The sequence below is a fragment of the Oryx dammah genome, unplaced genomic scaffold, assembly GCF_014754425.2.
Source record: "Oryx dammah isolate SB20612 unplaced genomic scaffold, SCBI_Odam_1.1 HiC_scaffold_18, whole genome shotgun sequence".
NCBI classification, from domain to species: Eukaryota; Metazoa; Chordata; class Mammalia; order Artiodactyla; family Bovidae; genus Oryx; species Oryx dammah.
The window spans coordinates 45,762,955-45,785,035 of record NW_024070202.1 but is presented as its reverse complement, the minus strand read 5'-3'; the positions used below and the strand labels follow the sequence as shown (position 1 = coordinate 45,785,035).

At 39.1% G+C, this 22,081-nt stretch overlaps 1 long non-coding RNA gene across 1 annotated transcript; it reads left to right on the top strand.

Annotated features, from left to right (window-relative positions):
• The first annotated feature begins 7,096 nt into the window (after nt 1–7,096).
• LOC120878162 lies at nt 7,097–21,134 on the top strand. Its single transcript, XR_005724479.1, has 3 exons — nt 7,097–8,029; nt 16,704–16,809; nt 21,098–21,134. It is a non-coding gene; the product is annotated as an uncharacterized LOC120878162 (long non-coding RNA).
• Nucleotides 21,135–22,081: the final 947 nt, after the last annotated feature.

Below are 22,081 nucleotides of genomic sequence, written 5' to 3'. Positions count from 1 at the left end.
GGTCCGTATAGTCAAAGCTATGTTTTTTCCAGTAATCACATATGGATGTGAGAGTTAGACCATAAAGAAGGCTGAGTCCCAAAGAATTGATGCTTTTCGACTGTGGTTTGAGAAGACTCTTGAGAGTCCCTTGGACAGCAAGGAGATCAAACCAGTCAATACTGAAGGAAATCAACCCTGAGTATTTGGAAAGACTGATGCTGAAGCTGAAGCTCCCAATACTTTGGCCACTGGATGCAAAGAACCGACTCATTGGAAAAGACCCTGATGCTGGGAAAGATTGAGGGCAAAAGAAGAAGCGGGTGACAGAGAATGAGATGGTTGGATGGCATCACTGACTCAATAGACATGAGTTTGAACCAACTCAGGGAGATAGTGAAGGGCAGGGAAGGCTGGCATCCTGCAGTCCATGGGGTTATAAAGAGTCGGACACAGCAACTGAACAACAGACAAAGTGAGATATTGACGATAATACAGTAATAGTAGGGGACTTTAACACCCACTAACATCAATGGACAGATCATACATACAGAGAATAAGGCAGCAGTCTTAAATGACACAATAGACCAGTTAAACTTAACAGATATCTACAGGACATTTTAATCAAAAACAGCAAAATATACTTTTTATTCCCCGCATGCACATGGAATGTTCTCCAGGATAAATCACAGACTAAGCCACAAAACAAGTCTCAGCAAATTCAGGAGGATAAAAATTATACCAAGCATTTTTTTGGCCACAGCAGTATGAAGCTAGAAATTGATCACAGAAAGAAAAAAGGGAAAGAACAAACACATAGGAAACAACATACTATGAAAAAACAAATGAGTCAATAAAGATAGCAAAGTGGAAGTCAGAATATACCTTGAGACAAATGAAATGGAAGCAAACTTCTCCAAAACCCACTGCATGTAGCAAAAGCAGTTCTAAGGGAAGTTTATAGGATGGAGAACTTCCTCAAGAAAAAAACAAACAAACAAATCTGAAATAATCTAACTTACCACCTAAAGAAAGTGGGATTAGAAAAAGCATGGATAAAGCCCAAAGTCACCAGAAGGAAGGAAGTAATGAAGATCAGAAAGGAAATAAATACAATAGAGACAAAAGAAAACCATAGAAAAAAATCAATGAAACCAAAATTTAGCTTTTTGAAAAGATGAGTAAAATTGATAAACCTTTAGCCAGGCTCACCAATAAGAAGAGAGAGGACCCAAGTAAAATGGAGCAATAACAACTGATCCCACAGATATTTTAAAAAGTCATGAGAGAATACTACAAAATAGTTGTATGCCAACAAACTGAACAACCTGAAAGAGATGGACAAATTTCTAGAAACATATACCTGCCAGGACTAAGTCAAAGCAGGCTATTTGAACAGACCAAATTTGTAATTTAAACCAGCAAACAAAAGCCCCAAATCAGCCACCTTCACAGGACCATTGTACCAAGCAGAACAAAGAGCTAATACTTATCTTCCTCAAACTATGCTAAACAAACTGAAAACGATTAAACACTCCTAAAATCATTCTCTGAAGTCACCATTACCCTGATACCAAAACCAGACTAAGACACTACAATTCCAGTCCTGAGTTATATGCTCAAAACTTCTGAATGTATTTGCCCACTAAAAGATGCATTTAAGAATGTTCTTTGTGGCTTCATTCATCATTGTCAAAACTGAAAGCAATGAAATATTCATCAGTCGGAGAAAGAATTTTTAAATTGTTTATGTGTTCTTACAATGAATCCACAACAGCATAGTTAAATATCATAGACATTATGTTGAGTGAGATATGCCAGAAATAGGAAAAAACTAATTCATGGTCATCTGAATAGTGATTACCTCCAAATGTGGCGGTTATAATGTTATAAACTGAAAGAGAATATGATAAAACTTTCTGGAGTGCTGGAAATAATCTTTATCTTGATCTAGGTGGCGGTTACACTGGTGTATAGAAAAATTCAGTTGAGCTGTAGTCTACAGAGTTATGCAGTTTATGCATTTCACTATTATGCTCTTATTTTTACCTCAAAAACAAAACCAAACCCTCAAACCTAGCAATGATTCTCTGTTCTAGACCATAGAGGATATACTCCATGAGTCAATGAGTATTACTGACTCATTGGTAAACAAGATAACAGAATAGAATTGAAAAAAATAAAAGGTAAAAATTAAAAAAGGGAAAATGAAACCCTAGGTTTAAATTTCCCACTTTTAAGATAGAAAGTGTTAGTTGCTCATGTCTGACTCTTTGCGACCCCATGGACTGAATGGAGCCCACCAGGCTCCTCTGTCCATGGAAATCTCCAGGCAAGAATACTAGAATGGGTAGACATTCCCTTCTCCAGGTGATCTCCCAGACCCAAGGATTGAACCTGGGTCCCCTGCATTGTAGATAGATTCTTTACTATTTGAGCCACCAGGGAAGCTCCCACTTTTAAAAGCCCTGTTATATTTTCAGTAAATCTGTAGGGAAGTGCATGAGGAAACCAACATTTTGGAGAAATTAAGAGGTATTTCCAAAGCCCAGGTAAGCAAGGTGCAGAGCCAGGTTTCAAACCCAAGCCATACTGTACCATTATACCATGGCTGCATTTTTAGTGAGGCTAGATTGGTTGGTATATTTTCAATACTGTGTTCTCTAGCAACTGTAAACATCACAGGTTGAATTCTTGAGATAAACCTTGAAATCCTAGTTAACAGAATGGTAGACAACATAACCATCAACTTCAAAGTCTCTTCAGTTCAGATCAGTTCAGTCGCTCAGTCGTGTCCGACTCTTTGCGACCCCATGAATCGCAGCACGCCAGGCCTCCCTGTCCATCACCAACTCCCGGAGTTCACTCAGATTCACATCCATCGAGTCAGTGATGCCATCCAGCCATCTCATCCTTGGTCGTCCCCTTCTCCTCCTGCGCCCAATCCCTCCCAGCATCAGAGTCTTTTCCAATGAGTCAACTCTTCGCATGAGGTGTCCAAAGTTTGCCAAATGCAGAGCCAGTATATTTGCATTACATTGTATTCTAAGGGGCCCCAAAAGGTTTGCAGTGAAGAGCTGGTCTGTTTCTCATTTGAAGCTTTGCTCTTGATTATCTTAGAAGGGGAGTACAATCCAGAAAGTTCATGTATGGGGAAGGGGCGGGTGTGCTGCCAGGTTTAATCCAGGCATGTCTTCTCCCCCATTGAAAATACTCTTATGTCGTGATGAGAGGCTGCTGCTGAAGCTTGTGACCCCACAGTCAATCTCAATTGGGTTTTCAGTCTTCTAGTAAGTCATGAGCAGCCAGTAGGGACGCTGTGGGGTTCAGTCATCATGGGAATCTATTTTAAATGCTGACAGTGAAAGGAGGAAAATGCATTGAGCATAATATACTACTTTAAAAATCTATGACTTGTAATGCTAAGACAATGTAATGGACTTATTAGGAATACAGCAAGGGTTTGAAAATTATTTCCTGAGTATCCTAGCCTTCTGCCTTTACATTCACAAACTTAATGAATAAGAATTGTTAGCTGTCTATATATTTTTTAAGAAATCATCTGAAATAAAGCCTTTCCCAGACTAGTTGTTATAAACTAATACATCTAAAAGTATATTAATTAAAACAATAACCCCATAAAAGGGTGGTTCAGTAGCATATTGAAGGTTGAGGAGTGCTTGGTAGAGGCTGTGGCTTAGTTAGGTTAGGAGGCTTAGGTTAGCTCATGTGTAAACTAAGTTTGTAAACATTCTCTATGGGATTAATTTTGTATTCATGACATTTAATAATTATTCTGGTTACAAATCAGTGTCAGCAGCAGTAAAATTAAATTATAAATGGACAGGAGAGATTCTACAGGTGGAAAATAACTGCTAAATAACAGCCAACATGCATATTAAAAAAAATAAAAACAAAGATGGGACCATCCATCACAAGAGTGTTTCTTCAGCTGGCAGAGTCACTTACTTAAAGGATCGTCCAGCCATATTCTTATGAATTCAGAGGTGTCACTTATAGACAGCATCTTTACAACCAAGTCTACTGAATATGTATTTCTTGTATGCACAAAGCAAGCTGTTATGCTGAAATATATGTTGGGAAGTGGGGAGCTCATAATTCGCCTTTACCATCACATAGTGGAACAGCAGCTGTTCTGGTAGATTTTCCTTGGGGCAGGGGCGTGTGAGATCATGTAATTATTCCAGCTGATTCTGTTCCTTCAGAATTTTCCTCTACCTGTTTCCACGTTAGGAGAAGAGGTGACTATATCTCTGGCTCATTGTTTGATGAAGGCATTTTTAAATGAGGATGCTTACTTACAGTTGTTTATGTCCACAGACATAAAGTCAGATGGCTTTCTGGCCCTTGTCACCTAACAAGACTGGGCATATCACCCTGATTTTTCAAACAAGTCCTCACTTGAAATTGGTTGTTTTAATTATATATCTCATTTAGGCTTCTGTGGACATTCTATTCTACATTCCTCCTTTGGTACCTTCCTTAGTCTTAAAAGCCAACCGCATACCTTCTTCAAACTCCTCTCTGAATCTGACACCTCTCCGTCATCGCGTTTCCTTCTCTGCCTCTCCTGACTCCCCTCTTCCCTGTAAACCCTTCTGATTACAGTGGGCCCACCCAGATAATTGAGGGTAATCTCCCCATCTCCAGATCCTAAAATCAGTCATATCTGCAAAGTCCTTTTTGCCGTGTAAGGCAAGCATATTACCAAGTGTTAGTGAATAGGATGTGGACACCTTTCGGGGGCACCTAAGGACTCATTTGCTAAGGGGAAAAGTAGCTAAGTTTCCATTCACAGCTCTTCATCAAGCTTTGGCCAGGCACTGTGCAGAGCAGGGTGGGGTAGGATAAACACACACCCACTGTTATTTCAGGACCAAGGGAAGAGCCAGGCATTCAGGAGAGGGGAGGGGCTCATCTATTTGGGGAGTTGGGGGAGACTTTTTTCACCTGGTTGTAGTATATGCTATGACAGAGGTACACAGAATGAAGGAGCTGGAAGGTGATCCATCCAACTGGATGAAATAAAGACAGTCAATTGTGTGGTGAGAGCATACAGGGGAGGCGGTGGCATGTAGCCTGGACTTTGCAGACTTGGTAAGATTTTAAGGGGAGGAACCAGGTGAGCAAAGCTTGGAAACAAGGAATACTTTCCAGGAAGAGTGAGGAAGGGTTCCAGTCAGCAAGGAAGCTCACCTAACTGGGGTCGCACCACCCAGCTGCCAGCAACTGAAGGGAGATAACTTTGCTCTCTGGTTTGAGCATACTGGATCATTTCTCAAAGGCTGCCAATCCCCCTCCTCAGGTTAAGCTTTTCTCTTGCATCATTCTGCTCCTCTCTTGGCCCCTTTAACTCTGCCTTCATTTCCCCTGTCCTCGCATTCTCAGTCCTCACTTTGCTATAGCTTTGTCTTCTAAACCTCAGGTAGTCCCCCAGGTAATTTTGCTTACAGGTGAGATCCAACCCTGTATCCAGACATCCTTCATTCTGGGGAAGGGCTCAGCTCACTGCTGGTCCATGTTTCATAAGAGGCATTAGACCCCATTGCTGCTGCTGCTGCTGCTGCTGCTAAGTCGCTTCAGTCGTGTCTGACTCTGTGCGACCCCATAGACGGCAGCCCACCAGGCTCCTCCGTCCCTGGGATTCTCCAGGCAAGAACACTGGAGTGGGTTGCCATTTCCTTCTCCAATGCATGAAAGTGAAAAGTGAAAGTGAAGTCACTCAGTCGTTTCCAACTCTTCACGACCCCATGGTCTGCAACCTACCAGGCTCCTCCGTCCAGGGGGTTCTCCAGGCAAGAGTACTGGAGTGGGGTGCCATGGCCCCATTATTTGTTACTTAATTAGCCCTTACAAAAGTGACAGTGCAGTACTCCAAGTCCAGCTTTTCCAAGGAATTAGTTTTTCAAATGTGGTTATATTCGTAGAATAAAAAAGAGATGATCATGAAAGTAAGGTGAGGTAGAATGACTACAAAAGGAAAAAAATACTGCTTGTTAGGAATCTATATCATCTATAACTGTCCAGTCCAATATGGCAACCACTAACCACATGTGCCTATTTAAATTTAAGTAAATTAAAATGAAAAGTTCAGTTCCTCAGTTGTACCACCCATGTTTCAAACTCTCAAGAGCTACCTGTGGCTAGCGACCTGATTATTGGACAGGGCAGATATAGAGCACTGTCATTATTATATAACCTTCTGTGGGACCCCACTGGTTTGTATCCATGCTCAAAACCCACAACATCTTCACATAAAATCCAAAACCTTTGTCACGGCCTATCGCAATGGTTTCCAAAGAGATGATACTGTCTACTAGGGAGCATTTGGGAAGTATGTGGAAGTGCTACTGTATTTAATGAGTAGGGACCAGGAATGCCAGATATCTTCAATGCTCAGAATAGATTCCCACAATGCAAAAATGTCCTGCATCCAGCAAAACCTTTGAAAAGTCCTGGAGTCTATTATTGATAATTATGAATCAAACCTAGCTCCTAACTCCATTTTATATATAAATACAAACTAATGTTTATAGTCTTTTGCCACACACCTAATTATATAGAATGCAACTGTTGCATACTTCAGGGAATATTTGTACTTTGTTTTGCTCAGAACTCTTCCAAAAGTACTTGCCACTTCAGAAAAATCTCTGAAAATGTGGTGCTTTTGAGTTGTCAACACATAGGTATCAATCCATTGTCACATTCACAGTGATTTGATGTACAGGTGCAAGGATCCTACTAATTCATATAGCCTGGGAAATAATCATTTTATTGAAGGCCTTCTACTGCTTCATGGAATTGGGGTATTATATTAATTTTTTTAAAATTATGAGTGAATGTTGTATTATCTACAGATTTTTATTTCAAGAGAGTAAAAGAGCCATTTGAAAATATTTGTTATAGGAAAGATGCCTTTGTTTTATAGATTCAAGTACCTCTATGGGGGAGCTTCCCTGGTGGTCCAGAGATTAAGACTTCACTTTCCAATGCAGAAGGTGTGGGTTCGATCCTTGGTAGGAAACTAGGATCCCACATGGTTCATGGCGAAAAGAACAAAACATAAAACAGGCAATATTGTAATAAACTCAATAAAGATGTTAAAAATGGTCCACATAAAAAATAATCTTAAAAAAAAGAGAACTCTCCTGGGGTCCTTAAGCCACTTTGGACTTGCTCCCTCTGCTCCCCCACACCAGCCTCTTGCTCTTTCTCAAGCTCTGCAAACAGACTCCTGCTTTAGCCCTTTGCACTCAATGCTCCCATGACCTGAAACACTCTTTTCCCAGTGCTCTCCATCCCTCCCTTACTTAAGTTTCAGCTCAGGCATCAGAGAGAACTTCCCTTACCCCTTATCTGCAATGGCATCCCCACTTCGTTCATCACCCACCTGTCCTGTGTCTGATGGTTTACTCGCTATCTGCTCCCAGCTCATTCATGGTGGCAGGGATTTGGTAGTGTTCACCACTATACCAGCATTGTGACGGGGCTCAATATCCCCCTTGAAGAGAGGAAAGAAATTTGAATTCCTCAAGCAAAGTATTCAAGGTATTGAGAACTTATTAGCTCAAATGGATATTGGGATTTTTATTTGTAATTGAAGTATAGTTGATCTGCAATATTGTATTAGTTTTATGATTTTTTTTAAGGTGGGAAACCATTTTCTAGAAATCTCAAATGTGTAAAAAATTAAAAGTTGTATTAAGTTTCTTCTTTGTTAAGACTAAACAATCCAATTTTTCAATTTGCTTGTTCTCCTTGGAATTTATCTCCAGTGATGCCACAAAAAAAGCTTGAAGTTATGATACGCTGTATCCCAGAAACAGTTTGACAGTTTCCTTACTGCTTATAACCTGCAGTTCCCTACAGAGGCCTCCTCTCCACTATAGTCTCTGCCAAGTGGTTGTCACAGCATTAATTAAACTGGAAGAATAAAGGCATTGCATGTCATTTTCTATATTGAATGCCTTCATGTTATGGACGAATCTCCATGGAGAAATCTGGTACATAAACTGAAAACAAATGCCTGGTAAGTTTACAAAAGCTCAATCGGGGTATTGTTAAGGGGAGAAATTGCTGCACACTGAAATATGAACTCTGTTGCCTGTATCATGTTTTTTAAATGTCTTGAGAAATATGAGTTTACTATCTTTTTTATTTTCCAAATTGTATTTCAACTTCATTCCCCAAAACATTTTCAGCAATTTTTAAATGGTCACATCTTTTTAATAGATACAATTCTTAGTGTTACTGTATCCAGACAATAGACTATCAACTACTATAAAATAAGAGCTATATTGCCTCACTGCATTCATACATATGGATCAAATTTTTAATTTATTTTTAGATGTTCTCAGGTACCATATATACAAACTGTATTAAGCATATTGCATTTTAAGATATGTGGTTTTAATAACAGTGAGCATAATGAGCTATAAAATCAACTGAAAAATAGTGGCCTTGCTGTTTTTCAGAAGAATAAATGACTCTGGAAAGATAAGGCTTTATCCCCATGTTCCAAAGTTCGGCTCACTGGGCTTCTGTTAAACTAGGATGTGCTGGGATTCTATAGGAGGCCTTCCCCAGAGAGAGAGATTGTGAAGAGTTAGCAAAACACCTAGGCCAGGCTTGTCGACCTAAGAGCACAAGGGGAGGGGCATGCTGAGAGCCTTGGGAAGGCAGGAGAGCAGAGTGAAGTCTGAAGCAAAGTCTAGTCCTGTGCTTCTCAAAGCCTGTTTTCTCTGGCTGTCCTTATTTGCCCAACATGGTGTGAGAATAGAGATTAAGAGCTCAAGATCTGGGGCTTCCCAGGTGGTGCTAGTGGTAAAGAACCTGCCCGCCAATGTAGGAGACATAAGAGACTCAGGTTCCATCCCTGGGTTGGGAAAATCTCGTGGAGGAGGGCAAGGCAACCCACTCCAGTATTCTTGCCTGGAGAATCCCATGGACAGAGGAGCCTGGAAGGCTATACAGTCCATAGGGTCACAAAGAGCCGGACACAACTGAAGTGACTTGGCACTCATGCTCAGGATTTTAATAGACTAATTATATTCCTTTGAACTTAATAATAGTACATTATATTTTATTATTAATGTAATTATTCTTATATTTCTGTTTTTTATTTTTCTAGTAATACTTTTTACTGTAATGTTTAGAAGTGTTGGTCCACTGAAAATTGTATTTTTTTCTCTTAAAAAATGATCCCCAGAAATAGACCCACAGACATAGAAAACAAACTTATGGTTACCAAAGGGGAAAGGCAGGGGAGGGGTAAATTAGGAGTTTGGGGTTAAAATATACATAGTACTATATATAAAACACTCAACTATCAACTGTATAGCACAGGGAACTATACTCAATATCTTGTAATAACCTATAATGGGAAAGAATCTAAAAAAGAACATATATAAAACTAAATCACTTTGCTGTACACCTGAAACTAACACAAACATTGTAAATCAACTATATTTCAATATTTTTTAATTAAAAAATTTTAAAAGTTCCCTTACCACAGCTAATTTTAGAAGCAGTGGTTGAAATAAAATTGAACTGTGTAAATAAATCCATTGCCAAGGAGTGCACTCTAAGTAGAACTTTATTTAGCGCATGGAAGTATAGATTGTTCTGTTTTTGTATTAGGTGCACAATTCCTGAAAAGTTTGAGGTACAAGATGAGAGAGATTTCTAAGGTATTTCTAAGATAACTTCTTATCCTGGTTGTGTGATTAATTATTCATTTAACAAATATGTATTGTTAAATGTTCCAGATGCTTAGAATACACTATTGGATAAAATAATAAAAATGGAGTTTACATTCTGGTGGAAGGACAAATATAAAAAAGCATGCAGATTATGCAAATGTAGAACAGTATTTGATAGAAATGCAAGTTAGGAAGTTACAAGTGCAAGAGTTGTGTGCGTGTGTATCTGACCATTTGTGATACTGTGGTAAGTGTAAGCCTCATTGAGAAGATGACGTTTGATTAAAAGTTTGAAGATGATGAGGGCTTAGCCATATTGCTTTATGAGGGAAGAATGGTCCAGGCTGAGGGGAGAGCTAGTGCAAAGACCCTGAGATAGAAGAGCTGGGAAGATGGGTGAGGGAGCAGTAAGTGTACTGGAGCAGGCTGTTCTGGGGAAGTGACTGGAGATGAGACTGGAGACAGAATGGGAACCTAGATCTCTTGCGGCAACTTTGGCTTTTCCTCGGAGTGCAATAAGAAACCACAGAGCGCAGGGCCTGGGATTAGAGACGGCATATTTTAAAAGGGCCACTCAGTCCACTGTGTTTAGAATAGAGTGTGATGGGAGGTCAGTTAGGGGGCTGTTCTCAGTGAGAGATGGTAATGGCTTGGTCTGGAGTGGTTGCAGGAGGAGCAGTGAGAAGTAGGTGGGGTCTAGTTACACTTTTATGGTAGAGCTAACAAGATTTTCTGACCTATGGGGATGTAGCATATAAGAGAAGAAAGGATTCAGTTGTCTTGGTCTCAAATCTTATTTTCTACCATTATAACTTCAGAAACATGCTTTTTCAGAGAAACTTTCCTGTTATGTGTAAAAACTACAGTGAAGAGTCATGATTTCAAACCCTGGATTGTAGCCTCCATTGGAATGAGCCTGTGTCTTTTCCCATCTCTGACACTATCATGAGACATGATTCCAGGTATACTACAGGCTATTAATGTGTTTCATGGCATAAAAAATTTTATACTTTCATTTACGCAGAAGATACATACATGTAATTCTCTCATACATTTGTGACAACAAGTAATCCCCACGAGCTATCATACTTTATCATCTATCATGTATCTATATCATTGTTTATATGATAATGATTCTTGTTTAATGAGTTTTACATTCCAATGGGAGTTTAAGCTACTATAGGAGTTAAAGTATTATTTCCAAGTTTTACTGGAATTCCCAGCTTGAAGAAGGATAAGAAGATAATTCTTTAGGAATAGTACCTCTTGTCATTCAGGGTCTGGACCCTGGTGACAGCTCACTGAGACCAGAAGATCCTCCCATATATACTGTCTGTTGTAGAAGTGATGGGACAGTAAATGTTTAGCATGTTTTAAGGTTTGCTCATTGGAAATGCAAATGGAAGAGCTACAGTTTTGGAGTTTCAACCATGCCTCTTTTGAAATCTAACCTCAATCAGACCTGAAATCTAGCCCCTTCAAAAACCTGCATTTTAGTCTAGGACCCTAACATCAGCATTCTCTGGTTTTAGAAACAGAACCCCATCCAGAAGAGAAAAAGACACAACTCACTGGAGGAGCTGTGCTAGACTATATCAAGTCCTCCACACGCATAACCCAACTGTCTGCAACTTGTCACCTTTGAGGCCTGCATTACTATCCCAAGCAGCAGACTGCAGAAAAGGCTTTGAGTTTAACAAGCATCTTGCCTGGAGTCACTCAGCTGGTTGATTTAGCCAGGATTTAACTCAAATGGTTTCATCCAAAGCCCCTTGATGTCCACCGTCCCACCACTCTGCCTCTTAACACAACAGAGTACTTGCCAAGTGATTCCTCTGAAACTCCAACATCCCCTGTGGAAAATCCTTTGTAAAGAGAGACCAGGGTATGTCCTCCAATTTCTATAGTTTACCAACCCTGGGCATTCATTTTGTCTGGATTGAACTTAAGCCAGTTCATTTTTAGCCAAGTTTCCAACTTAGGCAGCCAGTGGGCAAAATACAAAAACCACCCTGTTGGAATCAGATGAAAAAGAAATACAGGCTGGGGATTCTTGGCACAACGATGAAGCAAGAGGTCCAGGGCCCTTGCTGCTGTTTTAAATGGTCTTCTACTAACACAGAACAGGGAGCATCCCTCTGGCAGAAGAAACAAGAGCAGCATCCCCTCAGTACACGAGCAATCACTGCAAACCACCTTTTGAGTTTTTGGAGAGAAGGATGGATTTGCTGGAGCCAAAAAGAAACAAAACTGACTGCACCACCTCAACACCGGAAACTGAATAATCCTTGGCCGTGGTACAAGGAGCACAATGAACACTAAGTCAGCCAAACTCAATTCGATTGACCACGTGAATCAAGGTGGGAAAACAAAAACAATTGATTGAAATGGTCCTGCTTGTCCCTTCTGTTCATCCTCCGCCCACACCCATCCTTCCCTTTATCCTTTCCACTTGCTCGGTCCTCAGCCACCATCAGTGGTGTGAGCACACTAACCCTAAGGGAGCACACGTGGGAAGGTGAAGAGGCAGAACGTGTGGGCTTCCAGAGCACTGAGGCTTCAATCTTTTGTCTCCTCTCATCTCAGAAACAAGGGTCAGGTCAGGAGAGAAGAATCCAGAGTAGAAGTGGGGGGGTGACACCCAGATTCTGATGGGAGGGAGCCCAAGAAAGAGGGGAGAAGGAGAGTTGAGAGGATGGGAAAGTAAAGAACAGGGAGTGGAAAAACTAGAAAAAGCAAGAGTGATGGGATGAAAAGGAAGGACCCCACCCAGATACCACCAGGAAGGCCCTCCAGAATAACTTGTCCAAACAACACAACAGTACTGTGGCTTTTTCTGCTGTTTTCAGGTCCTTTGAGAATTTAAAATTTTAAAATAGTATCAAGATAGATGTCTGGGAAGTCTTTTTAACCTGCCTACTGTGGCTTGGTGTGACTGAACTCCACCTGCTTGGAGCCCCTCTGTCTTCCTTCACAGAACCACTGATGCTTACCTGCCTCCTTTAGTGTGAGTCCTGTCACTCTCCCACCCCCAAAACTGAAATGCTATCAAGAGTGAGGACTGTCTCTAATAGTCCTGCCTTTATAGACTGCCTTTATAGTCCCTGCCCTTCATATGATTCTTGCCTCATGTCGGGGACTTTATAAATAAAAAGTCTAAGTACCATAAAACCAAATCATTCAGTTCAGTTCAGTCACTCAGTTGTGTCCAACTCTTTGTGACCCCGTGGACTGCAGCACACCAGGCTTCCCTGTCCATCACCAACTCCCAGAGCTTACTCAAACTCATATCCATAGAGTCGGTGATGCCATCCAACCATCTCATCCTCCGTTGTCCCCTTCTCCTCCTGCCTTCAATCTTTCCCAGCATCAGGGTCTTTTCAAATGAGTCAGTTCTTCACATCAGGTGACCAAAGTATTGGAGTTTCAACTTCAGCATCAGTCCTTCCAATGAATATTCAGGACTGATTTCCTTTAAGATGGACTGGTTGGATTTGCAGTCCAAGGGACTCTCTAGTGTCTTCTCCAACACCACAGCTCAAAAGCATCAATTCTTCAGCACTCAGACATTGCAGCCATGAAAATATATCCTGTGTGACTGCATGTATAGAAAGATCCAAAACAGGCAACACTAATCCATGGACAGGAGTGAAAATAATTTTTGGGTAAGAGTAGTAGTGGGAGGTGCCATGAGGGGGCCTCTTAGAAGTAATGATATTCTATCCTTGAGCTAGGTAGTATTTTTTTAATATTATAAATCTGCTTTATTTAGTGGTTGCAATTTGGCAAAGAGCAGAGGAAATATCACAGGGATTTAGGCCCTGTACATCACAGAACTGTCATTCCTGTTTTCATAATCACTGCAAGGGAGGACCCAACACCTGTCTGGTGGGAAATTTCCTGGGTCAGTGGCAAGTCAGGGGAGTTTCCTCTGTTGTAGCATAGGACCCAGGCAGTTACCTTCTGATGGTTGACAATGGAAGCTCAGGTGGAGCAGGTATTGGCAGAGAGGAGATGAGGGCTCTCATCAACCTCAATTCTAACTACAGGAGTAAGAGAAGTAGAAAGCAGGAGAGAGGAAGGAGCTGGAGGAGAGAGCAGTGCAGCTGAGAGGGGGCCTGAGACATTGTGGAACCCACCTGAAGGCAGGGCTTCCACGCTTGTAGCTCTTCTTGCTGGAGAAGGAGGTGGTACTGTATTTGAGGAGATGGGACTGCTGCCTCTGGTGGAGCTGAGGGCATTTCCCACAAAAAAAACTTTTTTAAAGTTTCCATTGTGAAATGTATTAAGCTTATATCATCGTATCATTTATATCATAAATTTATTTATGATTTGTGCACTTTTCTGTATGTATATGTGTGCTTCAATGAAAAGTTTACTAAAATTAAAAAAGAAAAATCAGAGAACTAGCTACGGCAGACAGAGGATCTATCAAAAGAAATTGAGGTGGCTCAGGGACTCTAATTATACAAGGAGCTCTTTCTCCCTTCTTTCTTCTGCTGAGTATGAATTAAAATAGCTTGCAAATTATATGACAAGCCCCACCAGCAGTTCCTAAACAGAATTACTCAGTAGCACATCTTATTTCACTGCTGATCAATCATTGATCCTTAACAGGTCAACAAAAAGGAATGCATCCATATGTATTGCAAAGTGCAATCTAATTAAAGACCTCTGTAGTCAGTCCCATGTTCTATATTATTGATTCCCCAAAATGTTGTTACACTGGAGGCGAACAAAAAGACTTTCCTGCATCAGTAAGCTTTCAGGATGTCAGACACTGAAAAGTGAATTGTGCCTCTGATTAATTGACTTTAATAATAATAATTTTATTTATATAGAGACCTTGCCAAGGTATTCAGGGAGCTGTAAAGCAACCCATAATCCATGATTAAAGCATTATACAAGCAATATATAACAGGACTCCCTCCTAAAGTAAAACAATGGGAAGAGATGGATGGGGCTGAGATATGAAGGTGCAGGAGAGGGGACGGGCTGTAGATTCAGTGTGGAAAGGGTGGGGGATAAATGCTTCGTTGGAGGAAGAGGGGAGTTTCCTGGGATTGGCAAAGGAGTGTAATTGAACAGAGTTGCATTGAAATAATGGCCTATGGGGAGTCAGTCTGAACCCTGCACTTCCTCCTCTCTGACTCTGATGAAGGGGGCACAGATAATCATCACATCTTTCCTGTCAGCTACATCCTATCTATGGGCAAAGGTTTTCATAATGATCCAAAGAGCAGAAGTTAAAGAAAAACATATAAATTATTCCTCACTTCTTGACATTGGCAAAAGATCTGGGTAATTTTCTTTTTATCAGCTCCTAGTGAAGTCCTGGGAAATATAAACCTGTGTGCAAGTGACTGTGAAGGTGCCCAAGTATGAGAATTCTGGGAGAACAACAGCAGGAACTGAGAATTAGGTGTGATCAGCTGGGGCTTCCTTCCTCCACAGACCCTTCCCCAGTTCCACCTGCATGCCTTTCCCATGCCTGCCCCAGCTCCCATCTGCCCACATGACCTTGCTCTTCACCCATGGCTCCTCTCTGGGTCTTTTCAGTTTTTTACTTTCTTCTCTTGTGGTTTGCAATCAATGCATGGACATTATTTTAAAATGTGCAAGGCAGAGAGGAATGTAAAGAAGTGGAAAAAAATTATCCCTAGTCCAACCACCCCAAACGCAACTGCTTTTTTGATATTTCCTAAAATATTGTATTAATGTGTGTGTGTAATGTATTTACAAGAATAACATCTGCATGGATATGTACCACAGTGTTGTCAGTGGTTATTCTAGGTGGTGGGATGATGGTTCTCACTTTTATCTTTATACCTTTATATAATGTTGGAAAAAACATACATATCTATTGGTTAAAAATCAGGGGAAAACAATAAATTAAAAAAGAGTCAAGCAGGTTATTTTTATTGAGATTTGTCACCTGATATTAAATGTTATCTAGCCCATCTTTTTTAGATGGGATGATATGATACAATTTGATTTCCAAAAAGATGAGTGGCAGATGGTGAAGCCACATTTTTGGACAGAATGTTGATGGTCTGCTTCTATTCCACTCTAGGTTACAAGTTTAATTTTTATTTAGTTTGGTTATGTAAGTAACAAGAAAAGAGGGTCATTGTAGGAAAAGTAAAGCTAATTAACAATAACCACAAGTGATGAGGTGAATGATTGAAAATGACACAGCCCCACTAGCAAGGTGATATGTGCGGTTAAACAGAAAAGCTGAGGTCGCTGAAGGGAATTTTTCCCTACTCAGGGCTGGGGCAGGGGAGTCCCTGTGGCTCAATTAACTCCACCTAATTCCTGGGTAAATTGAATAAAATGTTTATCTTATGTTGGGTAAATACAGTGGTTAATATCTACCCAGTAGACTGCAATGCTGTCTGCAATGAAAAAAAAAAAATTAAACCCCTCTTTTGTTTTGTTTTGTTCTTACCTAGGTTTGCTACATAGTCATGTGCCTTTGTTTGATGAAAGCTGAAAAGATGTTCTGGCAGGGAGGAAGTGGAGCCAGAGGTTACTGGGAATCCTTGGGCAATGAGTGATTGATTAGTGGGTGAGGAGTCAAGTGAGAGCTAGTGCCCTGGGTTGAATAAAAGAGCTTCCATTATTCAGGGAGTGCTAGAGAAGGATGGAGAGAAACTGCATGGAAGGCTGCCATGAGTCTAAGAAAAAAGCAGCTTTCTGGGAAAGAAAACAGACATTAGGGCAAAGAAGGCAACCGTATTCTACCCACTGAGCAAAAAAAATTAGGAAGGACAAAGGATAAAAAATGAGTATAGAAGGAGGCAGATTGTAGAATGTTATATGTGTTTTGCTTTTGTGCACTATTTCCCTTTTAATATTTGTCCTTCTCTTGATTGCTGATTACATAGTCACCAATTTTATAGATTTTTATGTTTAAGATGAGAGTTTGGTTCAAAGCCTACAACTGATGCTACATGATTGCTCAGTCTTATCTCTTGGCGTGTTTGTATTTCCCTGCAGTATGTGGTATCTGAGACTACTGCAGAAGAAAGAAAACAGGAAAGAATATAAGCCATCTCTCTTGCTTAAAGTGGGGTAGCAGCTGAGTCAAAGCTGGGATTATCAGGTAACAAACTGAGGTTCAATTCTTGGATTACTCTGATGTGATAAGACTGTCTTTCTCTAAACAGTGTTTGTCAGACTATCAGTTGGGGTCCATTACTGAATTGTGAAATCAGTTGGGTGGATTACTCAGCCTTTTTATAAAATTCGGGAAATAAAATAGAAAATATCAGAATGCATTGCATGTAGTAAGAACAAGTATTGTTTTATAAAACTTCTATTGTTTCTCACACATACACATATTCCTGTGTGTGTACTGATTTGCAATGTAAAATGTATTTTTTATATGGGTCAGAGTTTAAAAAAAGTAATTTCAAAGCTACTTTCATAGAGTACACTCTTCAATACGAACGAATTACAAGTTAAAAATATGGAAGCAGTATAATGAAAATTATACTTTATTATAATAATTTTCTACAAGGATTTTGAAGCAAGGAAAGCCCAGGCTTGAGTTGTTTCAAACCAGACCAAACAAAGACATTCTCAGAAATTGCGCCTAACTGGCAGATTAATAAACCTTTCAGTAAAACTGGTAGAGTTGACTATATCTGTGTGTGAGTGAGTATTAGCCTTAATATTACCTTTTGAAGTCCAAACAAATTAAATCTACAAATGTTCAATTTCTGGTAAATAATATAAGATATAGAGGCTAGTGGATCAGAGACTTAAACATAGTAGATAAGAAAAATACCACTTATATTTGCTTTGGAATATGCTACTTGAGTATTTTTTATTAGATTTACTTCACTATCTACATTTCCTATTTAACTGTATTGAGGTGAATTTCCTTCTCTGAACATAGACTTTCTGACAGTGGAGAAGGTAGGTGACTCAGAAGCAAACCAAGTGATTAAAAATTATCATTTTGACATTAAAATTTGCATCCACAAACTAGCTATTTTATAAGAGGTTTTTACAGCTGGCAGAATTCACAATTATGATATAAATATTTGTGTATTATTTTTTCTATTTTTTACTTGTCTAATCCAGCTTAATTCCTATTGAAGACGTTTTATCTTAGAAGTACAAAGACATTTTTATTCTTAGAAAGTTTTACACATAAGTCTGCCTGTTGTAGAGTCAGGGGAGGGTGAATAGCAGCCTGTTCTGACACTTACATGTGCACCCACCTGAATTGATCCATATACTCCCCGGCCATGTCCTGATACTTTTTCAGGCTGTAACCTAAGAACCTGGTATAGGATGGGTTAGCAGCTACCTAGATGTAAGAAAATAAATTAAGTAATAATGTATTTTAACTTTAACATGCTTTGAAGAAATCTGTACCTGAAATTCTCCTCAAAAAGAAGCACTCAGTGAAGAGAAGGTGGGGTGAGTGATGAGGATACATTGAGGAAGATAAAGAGCAGTGAAAAAAATCAATTTTAACAGTTTGGCACCAAATCTATAAGGAGAAACATTTAATTTTTTTTTCTTTGACAGTATTTCTAACTGAACTCATGGGCAATCAGTCTTTTATAAAGTAGCATTTTAAGAGACTACAGCCACAGATTGAAATGTGGTTGTTGCTTTTTGAATTTTCATTCACTGAAAATTTATCTTTCAATCTGTTCCTCACTTAATTGTTGGAGATATGTAGTACTCTCTTTAATAATTAGCAATCAGATTTCTTCAAAAGAAGAAAATCCCTTGCAAAATTATCTTTAAAAAAGTTGTTGATTAAAGAGCACTGTTTCTTGGTAAGAGTGCTGTAGATTACTTGGCAGCACACATCTTTATTCATGAACACCCTTTGAAATTCAGTTTTGCATGTATTTAATGTAATTTTTTCTTCAAAATGAATGAAGTTATTTAAAAATGAGAATAAATACCCACATTTAGTCCTCTGAAACAATTAAAATAGTTAAAAGTGATTATCCTTTAAAAACCTCTTTGCTTAGAAAAGCATATTGGCTATCAGTTATAGTCATTCTTTGTAACTTTTAAAAATATGAAACACAATCTTTATCAAAACCATAGCTGTCTCTTTGTAGAAATTGACAAGCTGATATTAAAATTCATGTGGAAATACAGGGAAGCCAGAATACCCAAAACAATCTTGAAAAAGAAGAGCAAAGTTGGAGGATACACAGTTAACAATTTCAAAACTTACTAGAAAGCTACAATAATCAAGACTGGCATAAAATTAGCATATGTTTAGACATATGGAACAATGGGACAGAATTGAGAGTCTTAAAAAAGATATATATTTATCATCACCTAATTCTTGACAGGGGTGAAAGAATTCAATAGAAAGAATGGTCTTTTCAAGTAATAATGCTAGGACAGCTGGAAAACTATGTAAAAATAATGAAGTCATACCTCTACTTCACACCACATACAAATTTTAATTCAAAATTAATCATAGACCTAAATGTAAGAACAAAAACTATGAAACTCTTAGAAGAAAACTTAGAAGTAAATCTTTGTGACCTTGGATTAGGCAACTGTTTCTTAGAAACAACACCAAAAAAACAGTTAACAAAAAGAGACATAGCTTGATTGAACATCATCAAGGATGAAAACTTTTGTGCTTGAAAGGACAGCATCAAGAAAGTGAAAATACAGCTCACAAAATGGGAGAAAATATTTGCAGATCACATATCTGAAAAAAGTTTGATATCCAGAATATGAAGAACATTTACAACTCAACAACAAAAGACAACTTAATATTAAAATGAACAAAGGATTTAAATAGACAGTATTCCAAGCATCTATTTAAATGGTCAATAAGTACATGAAAAGATTTTCAGCATCATTGTTACTAGGCAAATGTACATCAAAACACAAAGAGTTGGCCATGACTTAGCAACCGAACAACAACAATATCAAAACCAGTCCTTCCATGGTGTGTTAGTGGTAAAGAATCCACCTGCCAATGCAGGAGATGCAGGGAAAATTCCCTAGAGAAGGAAATGGCAACCCATTCCAGCGTGCTTGCTTGGGAAATCTCAAGGACATAGGAGCCTGGCAGGCTCTAGTCCATGGGGTCACAAAAGAGTCAGACATGACTTAGTGACTAAACAACATACATAACAACATCAAAACCACAATGGCACCACTTTACACACGTTAGGTTGGCTGTGATCGAAAAGATGAACAATCGTAAGTGTTGAAGATATGAAGAAGCTGGAACCCTCATGTATTGCCAGTGGGTATGTGAAATAGTTCAGCTGCCTTGGAAACAGCTTGGGAGTGCCTCAAAATATGAGAGTTACCATATGACCTAGCAATTACATTCCTAGATATTGACTCAAGGGAATTGCAAACATATGTCCACACAAAAATTTGTACATTAATATTCAAAGCAACATTATTCATAAAAGTCAAAAAGCAAAACCAACCCAAATGTCCAGTCAACTGACGAATGGGTAAATAAGATGTATATCCACACAATGGAGTTTTATTTTGCAGCAATGAATTATTCAGTTATGAAAAGAAATGGAATACTGATACAGTCTTCAACATGGATGAACCCTAAAATCATTGTGCTAAGTGAAAAAAGCAGACATAAAGGCCATTTATTATATGATTCCGCCCATATGAAATGTCCAGAATAGGCTAATCCATAGAGACAGAAAGCAGATTAATAGTTGGCAGGGCTGGAGAGAGGAGGGAATGAAGAGTGACTGCTAGAGGGAAAGGGATTTCCTTGAAGGGATGAGAATATTCTAGAATTAGTCATAATAGTATATACTAATACCACTAAAACATACACTTGGAAAATATTAATTTTATGATATGTGAAAAAGTATTAGTAGCACAGTCGTGTCCAACCCTTTGTGACTCCATGGACTGTATCCCGCCAGGCTCCTCTGTCCATGGAAATCTCCAGGCAAGAATACTGGAGTGGGTTGTCATTCCCTTCTTCAGGGGATCTTCCCAACCCAGGTCTCCTGCACTGCAGGCAGATTCTTTACCATCTGAGCTACCAGGTATGTGAATTATGTCTTCAGTTCAGTCGCTCAGTGAAAAACAAAAACAAAAAAGTTACTTTTTAGGGGACAATTGAGGCAATATAGACTTGGTCTTACATTAGACAATTTTAGGGAATAATTTCTAACTTTCTTAGGGTAAAAATGATATTATAGCTATAAAAAAAGAATATCATTATTTGAAATTGAAAAATTCTGAAATAGTTAAGGATCTAATTTATGATGTTTGCAACTTATTTTCAAATAGTTCAACAAGAGAGACATATCTTTATACATGCATAAATAAGCCAAAGTTAGTAAAACAACGGTTCAGTCTAAGAGGGGGCATCTAAGTATATACTCTACTCTTTTTTTCAGCTTTACTTGAAACTTTTCATAAAGTTGGGAAAAGAAGAAAAAAAAGGTCCCCTAAAGTTTCATCATTGTTGTCGTACAGTCACTAAGTTGTATCTGATTCTTTGCAACCCATGGACTATAGACAACCAGGCTCCTCTGTCCATGGGATTTCCCAGGTAAGAATGCTGGAGTGGGTTGCCATTTTCATCTCCAGGGAAAGTTTCATCATTAGGCACATAGTAAATACCATTCCAATCTCCTTTGTGGGTTTGATTTTAGAAGCAGGAGATAATTTATAAAATGCTATATGGAATTTAGTGATTTTTGTTTTAAAACTCTGCATTTTTAGAGATTGGAGTGTTTGTCACCACTGAATTGTGACAAATACAAAATCCATTATTTTATAAGTCACTTGTCTACCTTCATTATTTTATCTTCTAAATTTAAGACACAATTTACTTTCCTTGGGGTTTCCCTCATAGCTCAGCTGGTAAAGAATCTGCCTGCAATGCAGGAGACCCTGGTTTGATTCCTGGGTCGCAAAGATCAACTGGAGAAGGAATAAGCTACCCACTCCAGTATTCCTGGGCTTCCCTGGTGGCTCAGCTGGTAAAGAATCTGCCTGCAAGGTGGGAGACCTGGGTTTGATTCCTGGGTTGGGAAGATCCCCTGGAGAAGGGAAAGGCTACCCACACCAGTCTTCCGGCCTGGAGAATTCCATGGACTATACAGTCCATGGGGTCACAAAGAGTTGGACAGGATTAAGTGACTTTCATTTACTTTCCTATTCAAATTTTTTAGAAAAATTTCAGGGCTGTTCAGGGTTAGATGATGAATAGCTAGTAATGATTATTTTGATGGCAAATTTTATTTTCCAAGCTGCTGGAGAAAAATTTTTATCAGGACAGTCTTCAGAGAGTAAAAACAAGAACATTAGACTAGCTAGAAATTCACATCATGGGCTTCTTGAGAGGAACAGCTCATAAATGAGTACTGGACATCTTA